Genomic DNA, 24,228 nt, shown 5'->3' with positions numbered 1-24,228 from the left:
CCCTGATGCAAGGAGGAGGAATTCAGGGAGAGACTGGTAGGACCCCTGGCATTGAGGAGATAGAGGTAAGAGTCTGGTTAGATAAAAACAATGCTGAAATAGAGCTGCTCAAAGAGAGAATCCTGGAGATCTGTAGAGGGTCCCAGTTGATCATTCATCTGAGTGCAAATTGGCACATGCATGTTAGGAAACTCTCAAGGTCAAACTAAGAACCATACGAAAAAACTACAAGGAATAATGCCCATTGCTCACAAAAGGCCAGAAATAGTGCCCGTTCCCAACAACCAAACTGGAAAACCTCATGATTCGGTCAGGGCTGTGGTCTCAACTGAGGCTCAGCTGGAGAAGGATCTGCTTCCAAACTCACATGGTTGTTGGTAGTATTCACTTTCTTGTGAGCTGTTGGAATAAGAGTTTCAGTTTCTCGCTGGCTGTTTCTGAGAGGCCACCCTCATTCCCTTGCCATGTGGACTGTCCTAACATGGCTGCTTATATCCTCACATCCTGAAAAGGAGAGTCTTCTTGAAAGGCAAGATGATACAATCTTATGTAGCATACTCACATATATCCTGTCACCTTTGCTGAATTCTGTTGTTTAGAGGCAAGTAGCTGGTCCTGCCTGCACTCAAAGGGAGGGATTACACAAGGCATACATACAAGGAGGTGGATCATGGGGATCACTTTAGAGTCTGTTCTCCACACTAGTGTTTACAAGAATATCTTAAAAGCAGCCAGATTAAAAAACCAACAATATCGAGTTACATCAGAAGAACAAAATTAAACACTATAGTAGATTTCTCATTGGGAACATCTCAAGGAGAAGACAGTGGAGCAACATCTTCAAAGCACTGAAGGAAAACCAGAAACTATCGAATGAGAATTCTATACCCAGTGAAAATATCGCTCAAAAACAAAGGTAACAGAGATGGTCAAAATAAAACAAGTCCTGGGGATATAATGTACAGCTTTGTGACTATAGTTAGTAATACTGTATTGTGTATTTGAAAGTTGGTAAGAGATTAGGTCTCAAAAGATCTTGTCATAAGAAGAAAAAAGAATTGTAGTTAAGTGTGGTGATGGATGTTAACTAGACTTATTTTGGTGATCATTTTGCAATCTATTGAATCATTATGTTGTATACCTGAAACTAATACATTTTTAAGAAATAAACAATAAACAACTAAAATATCCAAGAGTAAAATAAAGGGTTTTACCTGAAAGAGAGAAGAAAGAATTGAGAAGAGAAAGAGAAGCAAGTAAGAAACTTCATTTGGCGTCATTTGTCACATTAGATACCCCTCTTCCAGCACTACCGTCATTGAATTTTTGATTCCACCAGGGCCATAATCTTAGGTGAGGAGCATATATCTATCTATTGTTTCCCCCAGATCTGGGGTGATGTGTGTCTATATTTGTGCATCCCTACTTTACTGGTAGGTGGTGGCAGTAAAGTCAAAATACATATCTTAGTTCTTTTGAATAATTTTATCTTCTACTCTTTTCCTTCATAAGGTAACTTTTTTTTTTTTTTAATTTATTTATTTTACTTATGGCTGTGTTGGGTCTTCGTTTCTGTGCGAGGGCTTTCTCTAGTTGCGGCAAGTGGGGGCCACTCTTTATCGCGGTGCGTGGGCCTCTCACTATATCGCGGCCTCTCTTGTTGTGGAGCACAGGCTCCAGACGCGCAGGCTCAGCAATTGTGGCTCACGGGCCTAGTCACTCCGTGGCATGTGGGATCTTCCCAGACCAGGGCTCGAACCCATGTCCTCTGCATTAGCAGGCAAATTCTCAACCACTGCGCCACCAGGGAAGCCCCATAAGGTAACTTTTTAAAGGGGCAACGAGTTTTCTAATTTGAGCTTCTTAAGAAGTCCTTTAACTAGACAATAACTTGAGTGTTTCATATTTAATCTAGAATAGTATGTTAAAATATTTAAACTATTTAAATAGTAATAATTTAAATTATTAAAATAAAATAATTTTAAATTGACTTTAAGTAATTTAAATTATTTAAAATAATATTTAGCATGATTTTCAAAATGTATGTATTTCTAAATACAACTATGTTTTATATCAAAAATATTTTAATTTTTTGACTGAGGGTCTCAACTCTAGTTTCCTAAAGTGCTAGTGGAAAAAAAAAATAATACTTGTGCTTTTTTTCTGATAAGGTTTTTATAATCTTTAATTTACACTGTACATGTGAAAATACTTTGAAAACTCTGGGGACACATACAATTTTAAGATATATTTTTAGAATCATAATATCATTTTTAACTTTCTGTCAAAAATAGGTATAGGGCTTCCCTGGTGGCGCAGTGGTTAAGAATCTGCCTGCCAATGCAGGGGACACGGGTTCGAGCCCAGGTCTGGGAAGATCCCACATGCCGCGGAGCTACTAAGCCCGTGAGCCACAACTACTGAGCCTGCGCGTCTGGAGCCTGTGCTCCACAACGGGAGAGGCCGCGACGGTGAGAGGCCCGCACACCGCGATGAAGAGTGGCCCCCGCTCTCCGCAACTGGAGAAAGCCCTCGCACAGAAAGGAAGTCCCAACACAGCCAAAAATAAATATTAATTAATTAATTAATTTAAAAAACAAACAAACAAAAAAAAACTTAAAAAAAAATAGGTATAGTTCTGGTTTTCAAAACGCCTACTGTAATGAAGATACTATCTTGAAGCACATGCTTTTATATTAAGAAATTGCAAGTTTTTGGTATCTGTGATCTGGTTTTTGTTCCAGTCTAATGGCTCTATTCCCCAAATCATTTGGTCTCCCACTTTATTAATTTTATTCCTGGATCAATTTGGGGCCACCTTTATCATGGTGAATTCCAATATTGCTCTAGTGGTTTGAGTATCTATGATTTCTACTATCTTGATGTATAGTACAGGAAACATTTTGTTAAAAGATATTTCACCCAAATACTGATATGTTCAGCACTGTTTTAATTGACTGCCTATAAACCCAAAGAATGTTATTGATTTACTGCCTAAAAAAAAAAAAAACAAAAAAAAACCCTTCAGTTTTTTGCATAATTGATACATAAAGAATTTCATTTGCAGTAATCAGAGTTTGGGCTGCATTATTTTGTTGGTGGTAGGATTGAGAAGGTTAGAGATCTTTGTAAATGCTAGAAGTCTTTTAGTACTGTCATTAACCTGAAAGTCATGAAGCATTAAAAACAAGACACCTGGTCAACCCAGACCTCTGTACCTAATATTAATGAAAAGGTTCAGAGATATGGAGTACAATTGGGAATTCAGAGCAGGAGGTCATTTGTTTTTGTGGAGGCATTGGTATCTGACTCTACTTTGAAGGGTGGGTAGGACTGGGATGGACATGGAAGAGCAGCCAGACATAATAATCATAGCGTACACTTAGATAGTATTTACTACTTTCTGGACACTGTTCTAAGTGCTCTCAGTGTATTAACACATTTCACAACTGTATTAATAATTAATAAGGTGATGATTATCTTCACCTTGAAGATAATTGAGTTGAAGAAACTGAGACACAAATTTGTTAAGTGGCTCATTCCAGTTTTCATAGCTAGTAAATAGTGGTACTGCCATTTAAACTCAGCTTTTCGGCCTCAGAATCTCTCTTAATCACTATGCTGTTCTGCTTCTAATTAGCGTGATGTATTTTATGGGAAGAGCAGGATAGGAGAAGTTAAGGAAGGTTGAAATCATGGAAGCTTTTGAAAGGGAGGCAGAGGCGTTCATATCTTATTGATGTGAGTATAAAGTGGTTCAGTCTTTCTAGAAAATAATTTTATAGTATTGGGTTGGCCGAAAAGTTCGTTTGGGTTTTTCCGGCCGAACTTTTTGGCCAACCCAGTACTGTATTGTATCAAGAATTTCACTAAGTGAAGTAAGCCAAACAAAGATAAATATCATATGATATCGCTTGTAAGTGGAATCTTAAAAGAAAAAAGATATAAATGAACTTATTTCTAAAATAGAAAGAGACTCACAGACATAGAAAACAAACATTGTTACCAAAGGGAAAAGGGGGTTGGGGGGAGGGATAAATTAGGAGTTTGAGATTAACATATACACACTACTATATATAAAGTAGATAACCAACAAGGACCTACTGCATAGCACAGGGAACTATACTCAATATTTTGTAATAAAAGGGAAAAGAATCTGAAAAGGAATATATATATATATATATATATATATATATATATATATATATATATATATATCTGAATCACTGTGCTGTACACCTGAAATTACCATGATATTGTAAATCAACTATACTTCAATAAAAAAAAAAAAAAGAATTTGAAGTCATTGCCCTCTACATATTTGTCCTAAAGAATGTTGGGAGACAGTTCTCCATGGGTCTCTCACATTTCATATGGTTTGCAAGCAGAGACATTAAATGCCTTTTTGTCCTGGACTATCTTTTCAAGGAGGTTTGTAGCAAAATAGCATTGTAATATAGAGATAGTATTTCCCTTCTGATCAGATAGCTGGTTTATTTATTGTCCAAGTATAGTAAAGATAATATCTCCCTATAGAACAAAGTTTGGGCAAGTTTCCTTGTAGCTCATTATGCAAGATTTGGGTTTCCTAAGCTCAGGGTTTCTTAGCTATGATGCAAACCCACTGCCTATGCATCATCTGTGTAGGCCACTCCACATCATCCTGGTGGGCCTTGGGGGCCAAGGAGAACTGATGTGAACGAGAAGCTCATGCTTGCTCACTGTTGTCCCAAGTAATAAGTCCTTGTCCGACCCAGGGGTGTCATGCTTGCTGCCAGCATCCGGGAGACCGTGGTAGGCTAACTTGTTAACTTGCAAGTAGGGCAAAGTCTCAGACCCTTCACTGTTTTTGACAAAAGGATGGTTAGAATTATCAACAAATAATTATGTATGATCATTGGAAAGTAATCCAACTGTCCAATAATAAGGAACAGTTTATTAAATTATAGTACATCCATATAGTGGAGTATTAATTCCATAATCCTTAAATATTATTTTTTAAAGATTTAAAGACTTGGAATATACTCATGAGAATGTTAAGTAAAAATTATATTGTGAAAATGATCCGTATAGTACAATCTCAATTTTGTAAAATGTGTTTACGCATTTAGGAAAAAACCCTGGGATAAAATGTGCAAAACATAAAACATTGTTAGATATAGGTTGTAGAAATTTAAGTGATGTTGTTTTCTTTTTCTATTTGTATATTTTCCAAATCATCCTATAATGACTATATATTACTTTTATAATTAGGAAAAATATACATTATTAATGAAGTCAAACTGAGGGATTTGACATGGTATAATAGGCAGAGTAGATAGTGTATATATTCTTGAGAGGACAGTAATATGAGGATACATAAAACCCCTGCAATGAAAGGTCTGTTTTTCATTAAAATGCACGTGTACAATATAACTGAAAACTATTAAAGCAAAAGCAAAAATAAAAAATCCAAGTTACAGCAGGGATAGAGGAAACATGGATATTTTAGATATTCTAATTTAAGGAAACTTAATCCATTTGAACAAAAAACTAAGCTCGTCAAAACCTCTCGTTGTCTAATAAAAAGGAATTAAGTCAGTTAATCATAAGAAACAATGTTTGCAAACTGAAGTGCTGAAAGATGAAATGATCTTATGTCTGACATTTGCTTTAAAATATTCCAGCAAAAAATAAATAAAAATAAAGTGAGAGGGAGAGTTGAACCAACCTTGGCAAAAATATTGATAGCTGTTGAAGTTGTGTTGGATACATGAGGCTTATTATGCTGTCTATTTTTGTATGTGCTTGAAAATTTGCATAATAAAAAATTAAAAATATATCACTAATTTATATAGTTTAAAAACAATATTCCTCAACCTTGGCTGCTCTCAGAATCCTTTAGGAACACTAAAAAGTACTGATGCCTGGATCCCACCTCCTCTGATTCTAATTTAGTAGGTATTGGGTGTGGCTTGGACATCAGGATTTTAAAAATCTCTCAGTTGATTCTAATGTGTAGCTCATGTTAAAACCCATAGTCCTAAGTGGACTCTGTTAAGTAGATCTTTATTATAAGGGACATTGAATGTAGTAACGGACATTTTTTGCAGTATTTCTTTAAAAAATGTTGGTATGTTTTCTATTATGTTGGTTCATGGAACATCCCTCAGTAAAAAGTGAGAATAGGCTAATAATTTTTTCTTATAAAGATAGTCCTACTGAGTACCAGAATAAAACAGTGGAGGTACATAGCTTAACGGTTCTTTCACTTGATAAAATGATAAAGTTTCAGTGATTGTAAGGAATGAATAACTAACATTCCCTTTCAAATATTAGTTGAGTAAAAAGAGGCCTAACTGATGTAGAAAGCATAGTTTTTTTAAAAATTTTAGCATTTTATAACTTTCTGAAAGTAATTCTTGTTCATTTTAGAAAACTAAAAAGAATATTTAGAGATACAGAAGAAAATAAGCATCCATAGTTCCACTATCCATGGTAAATATTGATAATATTTTATAACATTTGATTTCAAATTTATTTTAACTTTCTATTTGAAATTGAAAAATTTCAAACATAAATGTAGGGATAGCAGTATCATAAATCTCTAAGTACCCATCACTAAGCTTCAGAATTATCAACTCATGATAAATCTTATCTCATCTGTGACCCTCTCCTACTTTATTCTCCCTTCCCCCACACTGGATTATTTTGAAGCAAATCTTGCATATTATATCATTTCATCTATAAATATTTTAGTATGTATTAGAGCAAATAATCTTCAGGTCATTAGCACATATCTGAGGAATTGGTATTCTGTATTGACTGAAAGAAGATCCATATGCTATGGTTCCTAATTTTGTAGTTGCCAAAGATGGTGTTGTGTTATAAAAGTAAAAATCTGGCTTATATTTTTGAGCTGCAGAAGGATCTGCTGGCAGGGCTGAGACTTTTCTCAGAAAGTAACTCCATCGGTTTAAATGATGAAATAAGTAGTAGACTGAAATCCAAGAAACCCAGGGTTCTACCCATTAATCAGGCTTTAATTTAGAAGATTTTGAGGATTAGAATTACCTAATGTTTTGCTTTAAAATAACCTAAATTGGTCTCTTGGTCTCATTTTCTTTAGAGCCAGGTAGTTTTTCAAAGGGTTTGGCAGATTGAGTTAGTCACAGTGTGTTTTGGTAAAATTAACATGGAGGCAATATGTTAGAAAGGAGTTGAAGACAGGGAAATCATTTAAGAGGGTACTCAGTTTTTGTGGTCTGAGCTGATAAAAACCCAGTGTTGGAGGGTGGGAGAAGAGGCAAAATTTAGCATCTTTATTTATAGTAAAAATTAGCACAGCTTGGTGATACTTTGTTATAAGAGTTAGGAGTAGGAGAATAATCAAATATGCCTTCAGCCCTACCCTAGGGATCTAGCATAATTCTGTGCTCTTGGAAGAATGAGTAAAGTTGAGAAGCAAGAAATGATGGGGGAAGAAAGGGATGAGTTAGCCCAATATTAATATACTGAGTTGAAATTAATAGCAAGCTTGCATTTTTTGTGGGTCACTGGAAATAGAGGACTAGAGTTCAGGTGATCTGTGAAAGCTGGGGACCTGCGTTTGAAGATCATTCATAAAGCTATAAGGATGATGGTGTTTTCATAGGGAATATTTGTTTAAAGAGGAGAGCATGTTCAATAGTTCTAATGGATGGGAATAGGAATAGGGATGAATTAATCTAGAATACATTAAATTAATCCTTATCGAACATCTATGTTACAGGAAAAGGGAAGGAGTGCTTACTGCAGAGACTGGGAAACACAAAGGGAATGAATGCAGTGCCAGAGATATGTACAAAGATTTATGAAAATAAAATCTTGGTAGAATGACTCAAAGTGCCCAGGGCAGGAGGCCTGAAGTTTACGGAGGATGTGTTTGGTAGGAAAATAGGAGGGAATGGTTTTTCATGCAGAGGCAGAGGCACAGACATGTGGGCTCAGGGCAGTGGTGAGGAGTCTGTTGTGGCCAAAGCACAGGCTACAGGGTGAAGAGAATGGCAGGGCACTTGGTTCTGATATGCAAGAACTAGGAAACCACTTGCCGGGTCTGAAGAATATTAGAATCACTATGCAAATAGAAGTTAAGAGACTTCCCTGGTGGTCCAGTGGTAAAGAATCCTCCTTACAATGCAGGGGGCATGAGTTCGATCCCTGGTCAGGGAACTAAGATCCCACATGCCGCGGGACAACTAAGCCCGCGTGCCACAAATACTGAGCTTGCGCGCCTCAACTAGGGAGCCCGTGTGCCGTAAACTACAGAGCCCACGTGCTCTGGAACCTGCGCACCACAGCTACAGAGCCCACGTGCCCTGAAGCCTGTGTGCCACAACTAGAGAGAGAAAACCTGCATGCCACAACTGGAGAGAAGCCCGTGTGACGCAACGAAAGATCCCGCATGCCTCAACAAAGATCCCACATACCACAACTAAGACCCGATGCAGCCAAAAATAAATAAATAAATAATAAATAAATAAATAAATAGAAGGTAAAATCATGTTTGACTTTAACATAAATGGATAGAAGAGGAAATAACAGAAAAATTATAGGTTTTTCTCTTCTGTTTATCAAGCAAATACTGTCATAATAAAGTACTGTAGGTTCACTTTTATTAATTTATATTCATTTTGTTCATATCAAAATTTTGATATATGATAATGTGACCAAAGCAAAGATTTAATATATATTTACATATATATATATATATATATATATATACACACACGTGCGTGCACACACACACATACACACACGATCAGCATATTAATTAGTAACAACCAGGAACCAGGGGTACAAAGACGGGAGAATGAAATAAAGTCTCGCCTTCAAGATCTTGGTTGATTAGTCAAAGACAGATAATAAAAAAATTATGTTCTTGTTCGGTAAATGCAAAGATATGGGAACACTCAAGAGGAGTACAAAATCCAAGTCAGGTGTTAGCAGAAGGATTTAGGAAGCCTTCTTGGAGGGATGATGACAGTTGATTCTTAGGTTATGCTAAAGAAGTAGTGGGTTGATTTGAGCAAGGGAACATGAGATAGTGTCATACAATGCAAATTGGGTCACAATAAGTAAAGACACAAGGAACCATAGTGTGTGTGTAAGGAACCTTAGTAATTTCATTCTTCTTGAAGCTCTAAGTGTGAGATTGGGACAGGAGAGGAGCTTGTAGATCTAGGTGGAGATCAGTGCAGGTTGACATTTCACATACTAATTTAAGGGACTTGAGTTTTATACAGGGGAGTTACTTGGCTGGATTTTGCATTCTCGATATATGGCTCTTGTAGCTAGGTGTAGGATGAACTTGGGAAGTCAGGCTTGGAAATAGGAATTAGGTAGATTTGGCAGTAAACAGGCTTCACTATGTAAAAGAATAAGGATGAAACTGAAGGTACAGATTTGAGAAATATTCAGGAAATAAAATGGACAGGATTCATTAATAGGTTATTTATGGAAATTTAGGGAGAGTGAGTGAAAGGAAGGAATGACTCAGGTTTCTGGTGTGGTGGATGGTTGTGCCTTCAGCTATAACAATAAATACAACAAAAAGAACATATTTATTGGATTAGATGATGAGTTCTGTTTTGGACCTTTTGAATTTTATGTGCCGATGGGCTTTCCACACACAGATTTCCAACAGATGGCTGAATATCTGAAGGTTAGGTGAGAAGTCTGAGTTTGAAACCCAAGTCTGGGAGCCATTACCATGTAAGTGACACTGAAACTCTAAGAATGGACATTCTCTTTAGTATCAGCATCATGTTCATAATCAATATGAATATACTAAGTATATATTGAGCAAACAACCCAAGAACCAGGGCGTGGAAGAACTCTACTTAACCTTGTTTAATTTGCTTAACTTTGAATTCACCTGAAACATACTTTAAAAAATTGAAGAACGAACATACCCAGCATCTTTTAAAAACTTTATTTTCCCCCCAGATTTTAATCCTATCATCAAAGTAGCATATCAAAATATAATTTGAATTAACTTCATAGACCATTTAATTGGAGTTCTTAGAATTGGGTGTCTAGTGTATGCAGGACACTGAATTCATTGCAAGAGACTTCAAAGGCAAAGGCAGTCCATATAATGATTTTGGCAATAAAAAGAATTTAATTTTTCCTCTCTCAGCTCAAGTACAAGTCATCTCGGGAGAAAAATTACTCCCAGATGAGTTTACAATCGCCAACAATACAAAATTTAACCAAATTGGATCATCACACACTGTGTTTGGAAGGAAGACTGACAAAGTGTTCTTTCAGTAGATTCTAGGAAGTGTAGGACTTACTTAACTAGAGTGGCCCTGGAAAATGATTATTGCCTAAAGATCAGGAGTAATTAAGTCTAATGCTATTCATTTGTAGGAGAGTTTTCCAATAATAGTTTTGGTAAATGACATCTTATAAAAACAAAAAACAAGAGAGTATAAACTATAGAATGATGAATACAGAAACTGACCAATACTGTAGTATTTTGAACTTCAATTCATCATTTAATTGGAATTTCATTCCCAAAACAGAATTGATTAATAATAATGGTAAATAGTTTCCAGTACTTATGTAGTGCTTACAGTGTGCCAATTGCTGGTCTAAGCACTTTACACATATCCTCATACCACCCTGTAAGAGGAATACTGTTATCAGCCACCTTTAACACATGAGGAAACTGAGGCAAACAGAGGGCAAGCCAACTTGCCCGAGATCACATAGCTACTAGTTGGTGGAGCAGGTAGTCTGCCCTCAGAGTTACGGTAGATCCAGGTAGATTACCCTTAGATTCCATGGTAGACCAGGTAGACTGCCCTCATAGCCCATGGTAGGTGGGTTCAGGTAGTCTGCCCTTAGATCCCATGGTAGACCCAGGTAGTCTACCTGAAGAGTCAGTGGTACACTCAGGTGGCCTGCTTTCAGAGTCCCTGCTCTTAACCACAATCCTAGTGTAAATGATAGTGAATGCAACTGGTAAACAGTATATGTATGCATTGTGGAGTTCTACAAAGTATGGAGATGACATGATTCTTGCCCCTTAAAAAATGCAGTCTCTGGCACTGTTTCCCAAATAATTTGCTTTGTAACACACCACAATGATGCTTTTGACCTAATTTTCCCTACTGTTGTGTAAAGGTGATATTACACATATTCATTATATTAAAAAAAATTTTTTTTAAGTAAAAAACTTAAATTATCTCTTTAGGTTAATTGTATCTTATAGTGATGTACAAATTAGATGTAGAGATTACCAATTTTAGGAGATTTTATAAAGAACTCAATGTGTAACAGCATAGGTATATACTTTGCTCTTTACCCAAGAAATGTAAATGGAAATTATTTTAATCAAATAATTCAAAAGGTACCAGGCATTCATGCTATTAAAAGTTTTATTATTAATACTTTTCATTTTTTAATTATAAAAGTAATATATAATCGCATGATAGAACATTTGGAGATAAAATATGAAAATCCGTAAACCCAGCAGCTCTTATACCCTATAGTCTTATTTCCTTATAGTCTTTCCCTGTGTATCTAGTCTTACATTATTGTAATAATAGCATATTTATTATTTTGTGCTTTAGGAAGTTTTAATTTTACTCTTTAATATTATTGAAGATCCTTTTTTTTGGGTAAAAATAGAGTACTAATTTGTCTTTTGGATATTCTGGGGTTGCTTTGTAGTCTATACCAAGTTTGCATATTATAATTCAGAAACATTTTTGTGTTATTCTCCTCACCCTTATCTCCGTTCCAAGCCTTGGCTTTCCTCAGCCAGGTCCACTGATGCCCCCTACCTGCAGGCTGAATCTTGCATGGTACCTGAGCCATTCTTGCCTGAGTCAGCATATACATCTTTAGCTTCAGACCCACTGATGTGACTTGGAGTTAGTTCTATCCATCCCAGACCTTGGATTCATTTGCACAGCTGTTTATATTCCTGCTTTCTCTCAGCTGACCCTCCACCCCGCAAATCCCTCTACTGCTGGTTGCCATGGGATCAGCCCCTGGGCCCTCACTTCATTGCTTTCCCTTCATCTCTCCTCATCCTTCAATTGCCAGTTTTAGATGACTTGGCCAGGCTTCCTCTCTGTAGTACCCCCCTTCTCTTCAGATACTCCCCTTCATCCTGTAGGCTCCTTTCTCTTCAGATACTCCCCTTCATCCTGTAGGCTCCTTCTGGACCTTTGTGACCCCTTTCTTACTTCATGCCACTTTCATCCCCTATCTATTCCCAGTTAGACTTTGTGTCTGACACCTGTACAGGATTTTCCAGTGTTGCCTCCTGAATTCTGATTGAGACTTCTCCTTGGAATCTTTATTCTTCTGCTTTATTCATTGAATTCAAATTATGTCTTGCCCAAGTATGCCCTTTGGACCAAGTTCCTCTGACTGGCCCACCATCTTCTCAGATGCCAGGTGCTACAGGTGGTTCCCTTGCCCTTGGTATGTGCTCTGTCCTGGGACCAGGCCTCTGCCTGTCTCTCTTCTCTTTCCATGTTGGTCTCTGTTGCAGAGGCCTTAGACCACCCAGGACAATGTCAGCATGGTTTCCCCAAAGACAAATTACTGTATAAAATCAAGAGAGTAAAAGAAGAATTTTAATGCATATGGGAAAAAAAATTATTTGCTGATTTTTGTTAAATCTCTTCAGATCCTTTTCCAGCTGAACTATTTATCACTTGAAGCAAAAAGGAACAACTGTCTATGTCATGTCCAGACGTCTTTGTACTGTGTAGGCTCTAGGTGCATTGCATGTTGTGTCTAGATTTAACATGACTATAACACATGAAATAAAAGAATCCATCAATACAGACTAAATTAAAATTGGAGTCGCATAAAGAGAATCTATGGTGAGCTGCCTTTGAGTTGCCTTGTTTATTCTTATTGATGAATTTTCATAACTTACTCCTTGAATAAATTATCCAAGAATCAGTGTGTGATTTTCTTTATATATTACTTCATATTTGTATAAAGATACTGCCATAATAAAATCTTATAATGATTACTGTTTTTACTATTTGGATGGGCTGGATGTTTTTTATAATGATTAGTGTTTTTGCTCTCCAATTAGACTGAATTTTTCATTTACAATTTATATAAAAATGGAACAACATTGCAAGTCTGCTATTAAAAAAGGTACAATAATTCTTTCATTTTTTTCAACTCTAGGGACAGTTAGATCTCTTCCTTCTTTGTCATACATATAATTGGCCATATCAGTAACATGATTACAATATGCAACTCCTTTCCTCCAAGATATCACATTTGAGTATTCTCTTCTTTAATTTCAATCTCCTGACATTTTGCCATTCTTATCCTGACTTATATGTGGAATCATGTGGCATGGCCAGTTACAAGATGCAGCAAGTGGGCAGGTTCTGCAACAGGTTACTGGAGCAAGGCAGTTACAGGCAGTTGACTCTATGAAGTGTGCCGTTTCCATGGTATACAATTGTGATGTCCAAGTGATCTGATGATGTCGCTAATAATCAAAGAAAGCTGTTGACCATGGAGAAATCTCTGAAAGAAGTAACGAAGGATCTCAGCTAATGGAAGAACAAGGCAATGGAGAGTCTAGTTAAGAATCAAGTCTAGACAGGCTGGTACTTGATACCAGTTTGATCTGTTCAGACTAAGTGTTCCCTGTAGTTCTTCCATACCATGCTCAGAGGTCCTAAATTACATCACCCTTATAACTAAGAGGATTTCCAGTAGTTTCTCTAGGTAGCATGGGTTTGTCTTAGGGGTATACGTGCTATATACATGCAAAGAAGGGTTGTGAAAGATAGGGAAAAGAGTTCAAGTTAAGTGACGTTCCAGACCATCCGTTCTTGCTTTACTCAAGAGTGGTTTTATGTATATTACATACCATAGTTTTGTGTAGGAATTCCTTTGAGAAAAGTGGTTGCTTTAAAAAAGTTTGGGAACTACTGCTTGCATCTAGCACAGATAGAAAGACCCTGTTTAGTGCTGTCTCCTCTTTAGCTGTTGGTGTGATAGAGGTTTATTGAGTACCTGTTGAGTGCCATGCCCTGGAACCCTTTACCAGGCATCCTGGTCATGTCTTAGGCTCCTGAACAATTGCTGCTCTGTAATCTTAGCTTTTTCCTGTGGTTCTGCACACAACTCATTTATCTTTTATCTCTACATTTTTTTGATGATCTTATTTATAATTTCAAAATAACTTCCATACTAAAGATTCCAAAATCTGTGTCTCCAGCCTGACTTTGCCACTTTGTACCTGTGTGAGGTTTAGAAGTCATCCTTGCTGAGCCTCAGTTTTCTTATTTGTACAACAAAATGCCCTTAACCTTCCCAACCCTATGAGGATAAAAAGAGTGGAGGCACAAGTTTGTAAATTGCACAGGTATAAAGAATAGTATCGTTTATCTTGCTGTAATCAGTATCTTCAGGATCATATTTCTACCTTCTGTTTTTTTTTTTTGCAGGAATGCTTGTTTGTATGGAACTTGATACCTTAAACTTAAGATTTACTAACAGTACTCAGTCATTCCTTTTCCTTACATCAGACATAACCCTTGAGTTTGTATTTTATGAATGGCACAATCTTTCCAACAGTCACCATATCTCAAAATCTTGAAAGCAGCTTTTAATCCCTTCTTCTCCTTTTAGGCCTTACTGTTATCACATTTCTTCAGGCCTTCATTGCAACTTGTCTGGATTATTATAATAATCTTATAACTGGTCCCCCGCCTTCAGTCTTTACTTCTCCTACTATGTCCTCTATCCTGTTGCTGTAGTGTTTATGTTTGTTTCTTGGTTTTGTTTTATTTTTATTTTTTGCTTTTTGTTTCTCGTCTCCTAAAAACATAGCCTTCTTGCACATGAACTTCAGTCTCCCCCCACCCCTCCGCCTGTACATTGCAGTTAAGACTTGTCAGCCTTGCCTTCAAGATCCTCTACAATATATATTTAATCTGCATTTGCAGTTTTTCCTTTTGTAGCTCCTCCATGAGCCTCCTCTTCAGCCAAACTCTTTGTTCTCCAACAGAGTATTGACCACTTTTGCTCCTGATCTTTCCACAGCCTCCTCTATCTGTCTGGAATGTCTTCATTTTGTTGTAAAACTACTGATTCTGTGAGGCCAGTTGAAAAATACCACCTCCATGAAAGTGTTTGTAACTTTTCCCTGAACAAATGTGATTTTGACTCTTCTCTCCTGAACCCACTATGTATGTCACTGTTCTTTAATTCATTTCCCAGCTACTCCCTGGTTGTATAATACTTCAGTATTATGTAAAATAATTACTTTGTTCTTAAGCTTAACTTAATCATTGTGTATCTGTTTCTTTGTGAACCATATTTTGAATCAGCCTCAGTCTCATGGTCAAAAAGTAGTTGGTGACAGTAATATATAATTTCATCTTATAGGTTATGTTCTGCCGTGTTACACATGCAAGAAGGAAAAGTGGCTCCCACCAGCTTCACTCTTGAAAATGCGAGGGGCCATTTTAATACTATTTTTTTCTTGATAAGATGCAGCAATATGTAGTGAGAGAATTATTTCAGGCATTGGTATTTATAGCCATGTTGAAATATAATTGAATGAAAGTACCTTCTAATTAGAAACTAACATTTTATGGAAAAAGTAAATTAACTCACTTTTGGAAAGATGTCTTGCCTGTTCTTGTCTTTGATTAATCTTCAGAGGGACATTTCTTTTTGTTTGTAGTTTGCATATCCCTATTTTAAGGTCTTAGGCTATGCATCAAATCCTTTTTGTATTATTACAAATCAACCAATCTTTTACTACTTTACTGTTGTCAACCATTCAGTCTTTATTGTTTTTTTAAATGCCAGAAAATAAAATGCAGAAACCCCACCTTATATTAATGTAATTTTATGGTTAAGATTTTACATTCACAAAAGTCCAGAAATTCAAAGTTATAGTTCCCAAAAGAATCCTAATTCAGTCACATTGCATAAACTGATATTAAGGCTGAAATGTATCATCATTACAGTAATGCAAAATACTCATATATGCATGAGGACACAGTTATGGTTGCTGAGGGAACCATAATTTTGGATTTTCTGACTTTTTTTGCACATACAATTTCAACCATAATGTTGCTAATGCATTTATTTTCATTGACTCTGAAGTAATATATTTGTTGCTATGTTTATCTTAAAAATAAGTTTTCATGGACTCCATTTTTTTCTTCTATGTATCTATAAACCTGTACTTACAGATATCTGATGTCCCTACACAGAAAACTACCTAAGAAATATTTCTATATAAAAATAGTTTTTTGCTGCATGTATACTCATATCCTTCCTGCCTTTTTCTCACACACACATACACACACAGCCTCACACACTTATGTTACATTCTGGCACATTATAGAAGCAGGTAGCATATCCACTACCTGCTGTTGAAAGTGTTGACGATACTGAATTATTTATTCTATCTTCTACGCTATCCAAAATCATTTTGGGTACTTTGACACATTTTGGTCTCTTCCATATGGATACTTCATGGTGGCAGAGTTGCCAGATGCTCAGGTTTTGTGACAGTCTTAGTTTTTCAAGGACTGTTGGAATATTCTTGGGAGAATCTCTCGCCTTGTTACTGATTCCTATGGAGTGGTAAAATACTAACATTTCTTTGAAAGTGTTTTTCAAGATAAGGAGTTATTACAAAAAGTTAGGAGAATGTCCCATCTGAGAGTATTTCACTTTGGGGACTTAGCAATGGAGCAGTTTGTCATGAAATTTATTTGCAATGAGTTGGCATCACCCTGACAATAATATTAACAGTATATATGAATTTGGGGATTACAACAAAGTTATTTAAAATATCAGATTTTAACTCTCATACAACTTCAGCCCATTGTTTATATCTCAGTTGCTAAAATGCAAAGATGAAGAGCAGGATGTCAAGTCTAGCTTATCTTTTTATCCCTTATCTACTATATGATAAACATGTGTGTGTGTGTGTGTGTGTATATATATATATATATATATATATATATATATATATATATATATATAATATACTGAATATTTGCTTAATTGAGTAGAATGTGGATATTTATGGTCCCGGGCAATCCCAGGAATGTGGGATTTATGGTCCCTTTTTCTCTGCAGTATTAATAGAAACACACAATCTCCCCCCTTTCCAAGCCCTGCCCTTAATACATACTGAACTGGAAATTCTCCTTATCTTTTATGTCCATCTCAAGCATTTCCTCCTAAAGCCTTTCTGGCTTTTCCATACCAAGTCTGAGGTTCCCTGCTTGCCTCTCTCATGGCTTCTGTGTACTTCCTGACATTCCCAGACCACTGTTATGCACAAGTAGAGGAAAGGGAAGAAAGGACTAACTCCGAAGGGATGCTTCCACTCTGTGCCTTAGGTATAAATGTCTTGCATGGCAGAGAGAGGCTTTAGATGACTTTCTGTGACCTATGGCATGTGAGCTTCAGTCGTAGGCAATGGAAAATTCAAATAACATTGAGACTCAGACGGATATCTGTAGTGAGCCTCTAGTGCATATTTATATGCATGTTCAAGTACTTTTGTCTATATTGTGTGGAGAGAGGGGGCGAAACATGGTCAAAGAAAGTTTTTCTAGCTGTTTTTTTCCCTCAGTGAATGGGTTTTCCCCCCCATTTAAATGCAGAGTATTTTCATTTCAGTGTCTAACTTGAAACTGCTCCCACTATTGGAATTAGGAGACAGGCTCACTAGCAGCACCTGTGTCTTCCTTTCTATTACTGAGTATCCTGGTCCCAGCTTTGCCTCTTAACTGGCTAACCCAGGGCAGGTGACCTCATTTTGTGCTTCTCAGTCACCTGTTAAGGAAGTGTGACCTTGGGAATTCCTCCAGCTGTAGTATTTGATCTCACATACAGTGTAATATAGTAGGTGAGACCAAGAGATGCATCTCAGAAAGTTACCATGTTGAGTAGATTGTGTTGAATGACCTCAATACTTCATTTTTAGATAATCTTAACAATATTGTTTATATAGCATTTTCTACTTTTCATCTGTTTTTTTTTCCCCCTGTACCTATGTATATATTAGTTACTTGAAAAAAAAGGGCAGGGACTTCCCTGGTGGTCCAGCGGTTAAGACTCTGTGCTCCCAATGCAGGGGACCTTGGTCCAATCCGTGGTCAGGGAACTAGATCCCACACGCATGCCGCAACTAAAGATCCCACATGCTGCAACTAAGACCTGGAGCAGCCAAATAAATTAAAAAAAAAAAAAAAAAAGAGGGCAATTATTTAAGCTGTGGTCAAGGGAAGCATATTAAAAAAAATTTTATTTGTGAAACTTAGCATGCATGTAGAAAAATTTATAATTTTCATTTTACTCTATTAAAATAGGAAGTTTTGATCTTTCAAAAAACTAGCTTTCAAGTGTTTCCCCTTCTGTGCTATAGATTGGGAAACATAATCTTAGAATTTTCACCTTGTCGTCTTGATGAGAAAGAAACTCAGGATTAGCAAACTAATGTTTATAAAACGTTTCATCTTTAAAATAAAAGTATGAAAGGCCGGGACGCAGTCTGGAGACTCACACCTTCAAATTCTTTTTCTATTGCAGATGTACTACATTAGTTAACGTTTCACTCTCCTAAACACTTTTTGAGTGCCTACTGTGTACGGTGCACTCTGCTGGCTTTGACTTTTGTAATTAATTACCTGGTGACACACTTACAATTAAAGTGATGGGTAAAATAACAAAACATTGGTGATAATAAATAAATTATTTGTGGGGAGGTATTTCTTCAAATGGCATATTAAGCACCAAATTCAGGGAAGCTTTCAAAGAACTGTCTTGGACTTGCCAAAACAAACATAGGAGAAGTAATCAAAACACAGGAATAATCTCTATGAGAAGCATAACAACAAAATGACACAAATCAAATGATAGAACAACTCACTAGAATATGGGACTCTGGGAAGCAAATTTAAAACAAATACTCATAAAATTTAGCTTTTTATGACTGATTATAGAAAGACTGAATATTTAGGAAGCATTTTCTTTTGTGCTTGTTAATTTTAGCAGTAAATGTAATTCAGTAAAAATAGCAGGTTAACATATTTTTCCTTATTAGCTTATTAGTTATTTGGGCACAAAACACCTTTCTCTCTATGGTTATCAGGAATAGTTTAGTTCAGGGGGCCCTAACCTCTGGAACTGGGCCTCACAGCGGGAGGTGAGGGGCAGGTGAATGAGCAAAGCTTCATCTGTATCTACAGCCTCTCCCCATCACTCACATTACCGCCTGTGCTCTGCCTCCTGTCAGATCAACGTTGGCATTAGATTCTCATAGGAGCGCGAACCCTACTGAGAACTGCGCATGCGAGGGATCTAGGTTGCGAGCTCCTTATGAGAATCTAATGCCTGATGATCTGAGGTGGAGCTGAGGTGGTGATGGTAGTGCTGGGGAGCGGCTGCAAATACAGATCATCATTAGCAGAGAGGTCTGACTGCACAGAGACCATAATAAATCAATTGGCTGCAGAATCATATCAAACCCCTATCAGTGAGTGGCAAGTGACGATTAAGCTGCATCTGGTGGCAGGCTTTATAGTGGCAAGTGAGTTGATGTACTTCAGCTGTACAGCTGCATCTGGTGGCAGGCTCTAAGTCAGAATCCGACACTTATTTTAGTCCTCGTGTGGTCCGCCCATTATTTTATTTACCACTTCCATCCACGCCGCTTTCCCGCACTGCGCACTTGTCTCAGTCACAGTTTTGGTAAGCCCACAAGGTAACCCTAGCCAAATTAGTAAAAAACAAACATCACTGGAGAGCTTATTTGAAAATGGGAAAGACCCAATGATGAGACAGCAGAAGGCTCTAAGACTGCCAACAAAAAGAAAGCTGCATTTAAAAGAAAATACCAAGAGACATACTTAAATTACAGGTTCATTGCAACAGGTGATTCACGTTCTCCAAGCCCGCTTTGTATAATATGTGGTGACCAGCTATCCAACAAAGCCCTGAAACCTTCAAAACTGCTTCGCCACGTGGAGACCAAGCACCCTGCATTGAAGGACAAGCCTTTGGAGTTTTTCCAAAAGAAAAAAAAGTGAATACAAAGAACAGAAGCAATTATTGAAGGCCACCACGTCATCAAATGTGTCTGCACTGAGAGCATCATTCTTAGTGGCTAACCTCATGGCTAAAGCTAAGAAGCCCTTTACTATTGGTGCAGAGTTGATCCTGCCTGCTGCTAAGGACACTGTCATGAACTTTTAGGAGAGGCTGACACATGTTCCTCTTTTGGCTAGCACCATAACTAGACGAATTGATGAAATAGCAGAGGATATTGAGGCACAATTGTTAGGCTTAATGAGTCACCATGATACGCAGTCCAGGTTGACAAGTCTACCGATGTTCACAATGAGGCAACGGTGCTTGTTTTTGTGCGATATGGTTTTTTTCACGAGGATGTGCATGAGGATATGTTATGTGCACTTTTGTTGCCAACCAACGCCACAGCTGCAGTACTATTCAAGTCTTTGAATGATTACCTATCAGGAAAAGTGAATTGGCCATTTTGTATCAGTATATGCACGGACGGAGCAGCTGCCATGATTGGATGACTTTCTGGTTTCACTACTCGGTTCAAAGAGGTCGCTTCTGAATGTGAGTCCACGCACTGTGTCATCCACAGAGAAATGCTGGCTAGCCGAAAAATGTCACCTGAACTTAACAACGTTTTGCAGGATGCGATTAGAATTATCAACCACATTAAAGTACATGCCCTTAACTCATGTCTGTTCGCGCAGCTCTGTAGGAGATGGATGCAGAGCACACACGTCTTCTCTTATACACAGAAGTGAGATGGCTTTCTAAAGGTAGATCACTGGCCAGAGTTTCTGAGTTACAAGAGCCACTGCAGAGATTTCTTCTAGAAAAACAGTCACCACTGGCAGCACATTTCAGTGACACAGAATGGGTCTCAAAACTTGCTTACTTGTGTGACATATTCAACCTGCTCAGTGAACTCTATCTATCACTTCAGGGGAGAATGACAGCTGTGTTCAAGTCGGCAGATAAAGTGGCTGCATTCAAAGCCAAACTGGAATTATGGGGGCGGTGAGTGAACATTGGGATTTTTGACATGTTTCAAACATTAGCAGAGATTTTCAAAGAGACTGAGCCAGGGCCTTCTTTCTTCCAGCTGGTGCATGGTCACCTATCTCAGCTTTCAAAAGAGTTTGAGCATTACTTCCCAACCACAAAAGACCCCCAAACTGGGAAGGAATGGATCCGTGACCCAATTGTGAATAAGCCAGGTGAATCGACGTTGTTCGTGCTAGAAGAGGATCAACTGCTTGAGATCACAAATGACGGTGGCCTTAAAAGTGTGTTTGAGACAACTTCAGATCTCCATACATTCTGGATTAAAGTCAAGGCGGAATATCCTGAGATTGCCACAAAAGTACTGAAAAGCCTGCTTCCATTTCCAACATCCTATCTTTGTGAAGCAGGGTTTTCTGCAGTTACAGCAACCAAAACGAGATTACAGAGTAGACTGGACATAAGCAGCACACTTCGGGTGTCACTGTCTCCCATCCCCCCCAGATGGGACAATCTAGTAGCAGGAAAACAAGCTCAGGGCTCCCACGGATTCTGCATTATGGTGAGTTGTACAATTATTTCATTATATATTATGATGTAATAATGATAGAAATAAAGTGCACAATAAATGTAATGTGCTTGAATCATCCTGAAACCATCTCCCCGCCGCCACCCTGGTCCGTGGAAAAATTGTCTTCCATGAAACCGGTCCCTGGTGCCAAAAAGGTTGGGACCACTGCTTTAGTTGACACGCCAGGTAGCAGATATTATTATTGTCATTGTCATTGTTGTGATTATTTTAACTATTCCTGTGCCTTAATATTCAAGCCTAAATGATAATAATATCTAAAAGCAACTCTGGGCTTGCCTATGGTTTGTTTCTTAGGCTTGTGCCTGAACTGAGCTTTATGTATCTATTTAAGCAGTAGCTTCTGGCTTGACAGGTCAGTGTGTCCTTAGATGTTTGTAATCTTTGACAACACTGGTGGGGTTGAATTGGAGTGACAAAGGACTTATATCCATTACCTTGGGTCTTTATTCTCCCAACTTTGTGATATTTAGAAATGAACTCCAGGGACTCAGGAGTGGCATGAACTAAAGATCAAAGAACATTCCAATATAAAATGATATGCTGCTGTTAAGGAATAGTCTTCTACAATAGATTAATCATGAGGGGAATTATAAATATTTCACATACTAATTATATTAGTTTATGGAGATAAAACACCATATGAAGTGTTCCCAGCACACTCAGCAAGTTAGATGCACTTTGCATGTTAATTGACTTACTTCATCAAGGCTGACAATCATGAATCCCTGAAGATGACAGGAATTATTATCATGATATTGTACATTCCTGATCTTTATACCAGGTTGACACCTACCTTTCCCCAGGAGTTCCTTTTCTTTGGATGGTATCTTCAGTTCTTGATATTTTAGCATGGTGAAGTAGAGAACAGTGCCTGACATATTATTAAGGACCCTAAGGAAAAAGTAATGGGCTCCATAAAAAATGACATCAAATAAAACTTCCTAGAATTGTACTGGATGCTGAAGTAAGAAAAGTGCTCTCTTTGGGGGGCATGGGATGCTTCCCAACTTGTTTTTTAATGGTAGAGGTAACTATCGTATTGAACACTTTAAATAGAGAATCAACCAGCTTGATTTTCTCAGTATCATTGAGGTAATGAATGAATGATTGATTGATTGATTCATTCAGTCATTTATTTGGAAACATTTATTGAGCACCTGCGATAAGACAATGAACAAGGAAGATATAGGGCTTGCTATAAAGGAACTTAAGGTCCAGAGTGGTAACTGCCATGTTAGGGAAACTATAGGATACCAAAGAAAAGAACAGCAGATCCAATTTATCTCATCAAAGAGTATATACTCTAATGGGAGGAAACGAGACCTACAGTTATCTCACTCCTCATCTCTGGAAAGAGGTGGTGTTCACCAAGTCTCCGTATCAGGAATTCACTGACCATCTTGTAAAGACCCACACCAGAGTTTCCGTGCAGAGGACCCAGGCTCCAGCTGTAGCTACCACATAGTTTTCTATGAGAAAAATAAAGTGAATGAAGCTAGTTTAAAAAAAAAAAATGAAATGAAATATGGCGGAAACAAGTAGCACAGTATGTAAAATTATATAACAAACCAGACCCACATTTTTAACAGACATGTTTGGTGACCAAGCCCTTTAGTTTAATTAAATCTCCAATGCAGTTTCTTTCATTGGTCTATTATATATTATCTTTAGTTACCTACTGGACACTCCATTTATATTCAACATTTGTAAAATCTGTCTCTGTATTTCTCCTCTACTCCAACTGCTGATTTGTTTTCTCCTCTTGTGTTAAGGAATGTTACTACTACCCATCTGATTACACAAGCTAGAAACCCTTGAGTCGCCCTTAGCCTCTCCCTCCCAGTCATCATCATTTCTATTTCCTCTGTTGCTCTTAATATCAGCCATTTCTCTCTATCCCCCCTGCCCTGCCCACCTCCTCATTATTTCAGTCAGCTGACTCCTTCCTGTTATTTAGGGTGTTGCTTAGTTTGCATTTCTTCAGGAGGTCCTGCATTGATGGTCATCACCTTTCTGCAATTTGTCTAACAGTGTAATCTCCCAGTAAATATGTGATGAATGAAGGGATGAAATAAAACTGCTCGGGTTAGTACAGTTCTTTGTACCATTTATATTCTTTTATTTCTCAAACATAGACTATAATAAAAAGTGCAGTTAGCAGGGAACAGTGAGTCACATTCTAATCTTAGATGGTTCAAAATCAGTGTGGAGTTAACTGAAAAAGCAGAGACTTTGTGGCCACATCAACTTAGATTTGAAACTCATCTCTGCCTCTTAGTAACTGCTATTGTCTTAGCACTTCACCAAACCTCTTGTAATACTTTAATTTCTTAATTGGTAAAATGGGGATAATAGGACATATCTTTTAGGATGATGATTAAATAAGATATACTTAAAAAACCTTGCATAATACATGGGTCCCTGTCTTCCTTTAGAATATTACAGAGACTTAAGGATCTCATTATCAAAAAAAGTGATGATGGAGAGCCGTGGTTTTAAATGAATTGGTTTTATCTATATTTGGTTATGTATAGAACAACTTCCCTTATTTTGAG

The 24,228-nt window shown here is 37.4% G+C and overlaps 1 protein-coding gene and 1 long non-coding RNA gene across 5 annotated transcripts in view; both read left to right on the top strand.

Moving 5' to 3' along the window:
- GTDC1 (glycosyltransferase like domain containing 1) overlaps nucleotides 1-24,228 on the top strand; it is a 392,967-nt gene that overhangs the window by 107,739 nt on the left and 261,000 nt on the right. The window lies entirely within an intron of this gene.
- Nucleotides 1,341-15,834, top strand: LOC309662449. The gene is made up of 3 exons (XR_014264693.1): nucleotides 1,341-1,512; nucleotides 1,822-2,294; nucleotides 2,631-15,834. It is a non-coding gene; the product is annotated as an uncharacterized lncRNA (long non-coding RNA).

Source organism: Balaenoptera physalus (genome assembly GCF_965194825.1).
Source record: "Balaenoptera physalus genome assembly, chromosome: 6".
Taxonomy (NCBI): domain Eukaryota; kingdom Metazoa; phylum Chordata; class Mammalia; order Artiodactyla; family Balaenopteridae; genus Balaenoptera; species Balaenoptera physalus.
Note: the sequence above shows the minus strand (reverse complement) of the source record. Positions and strands in the feature narration are given on the sequence as shown.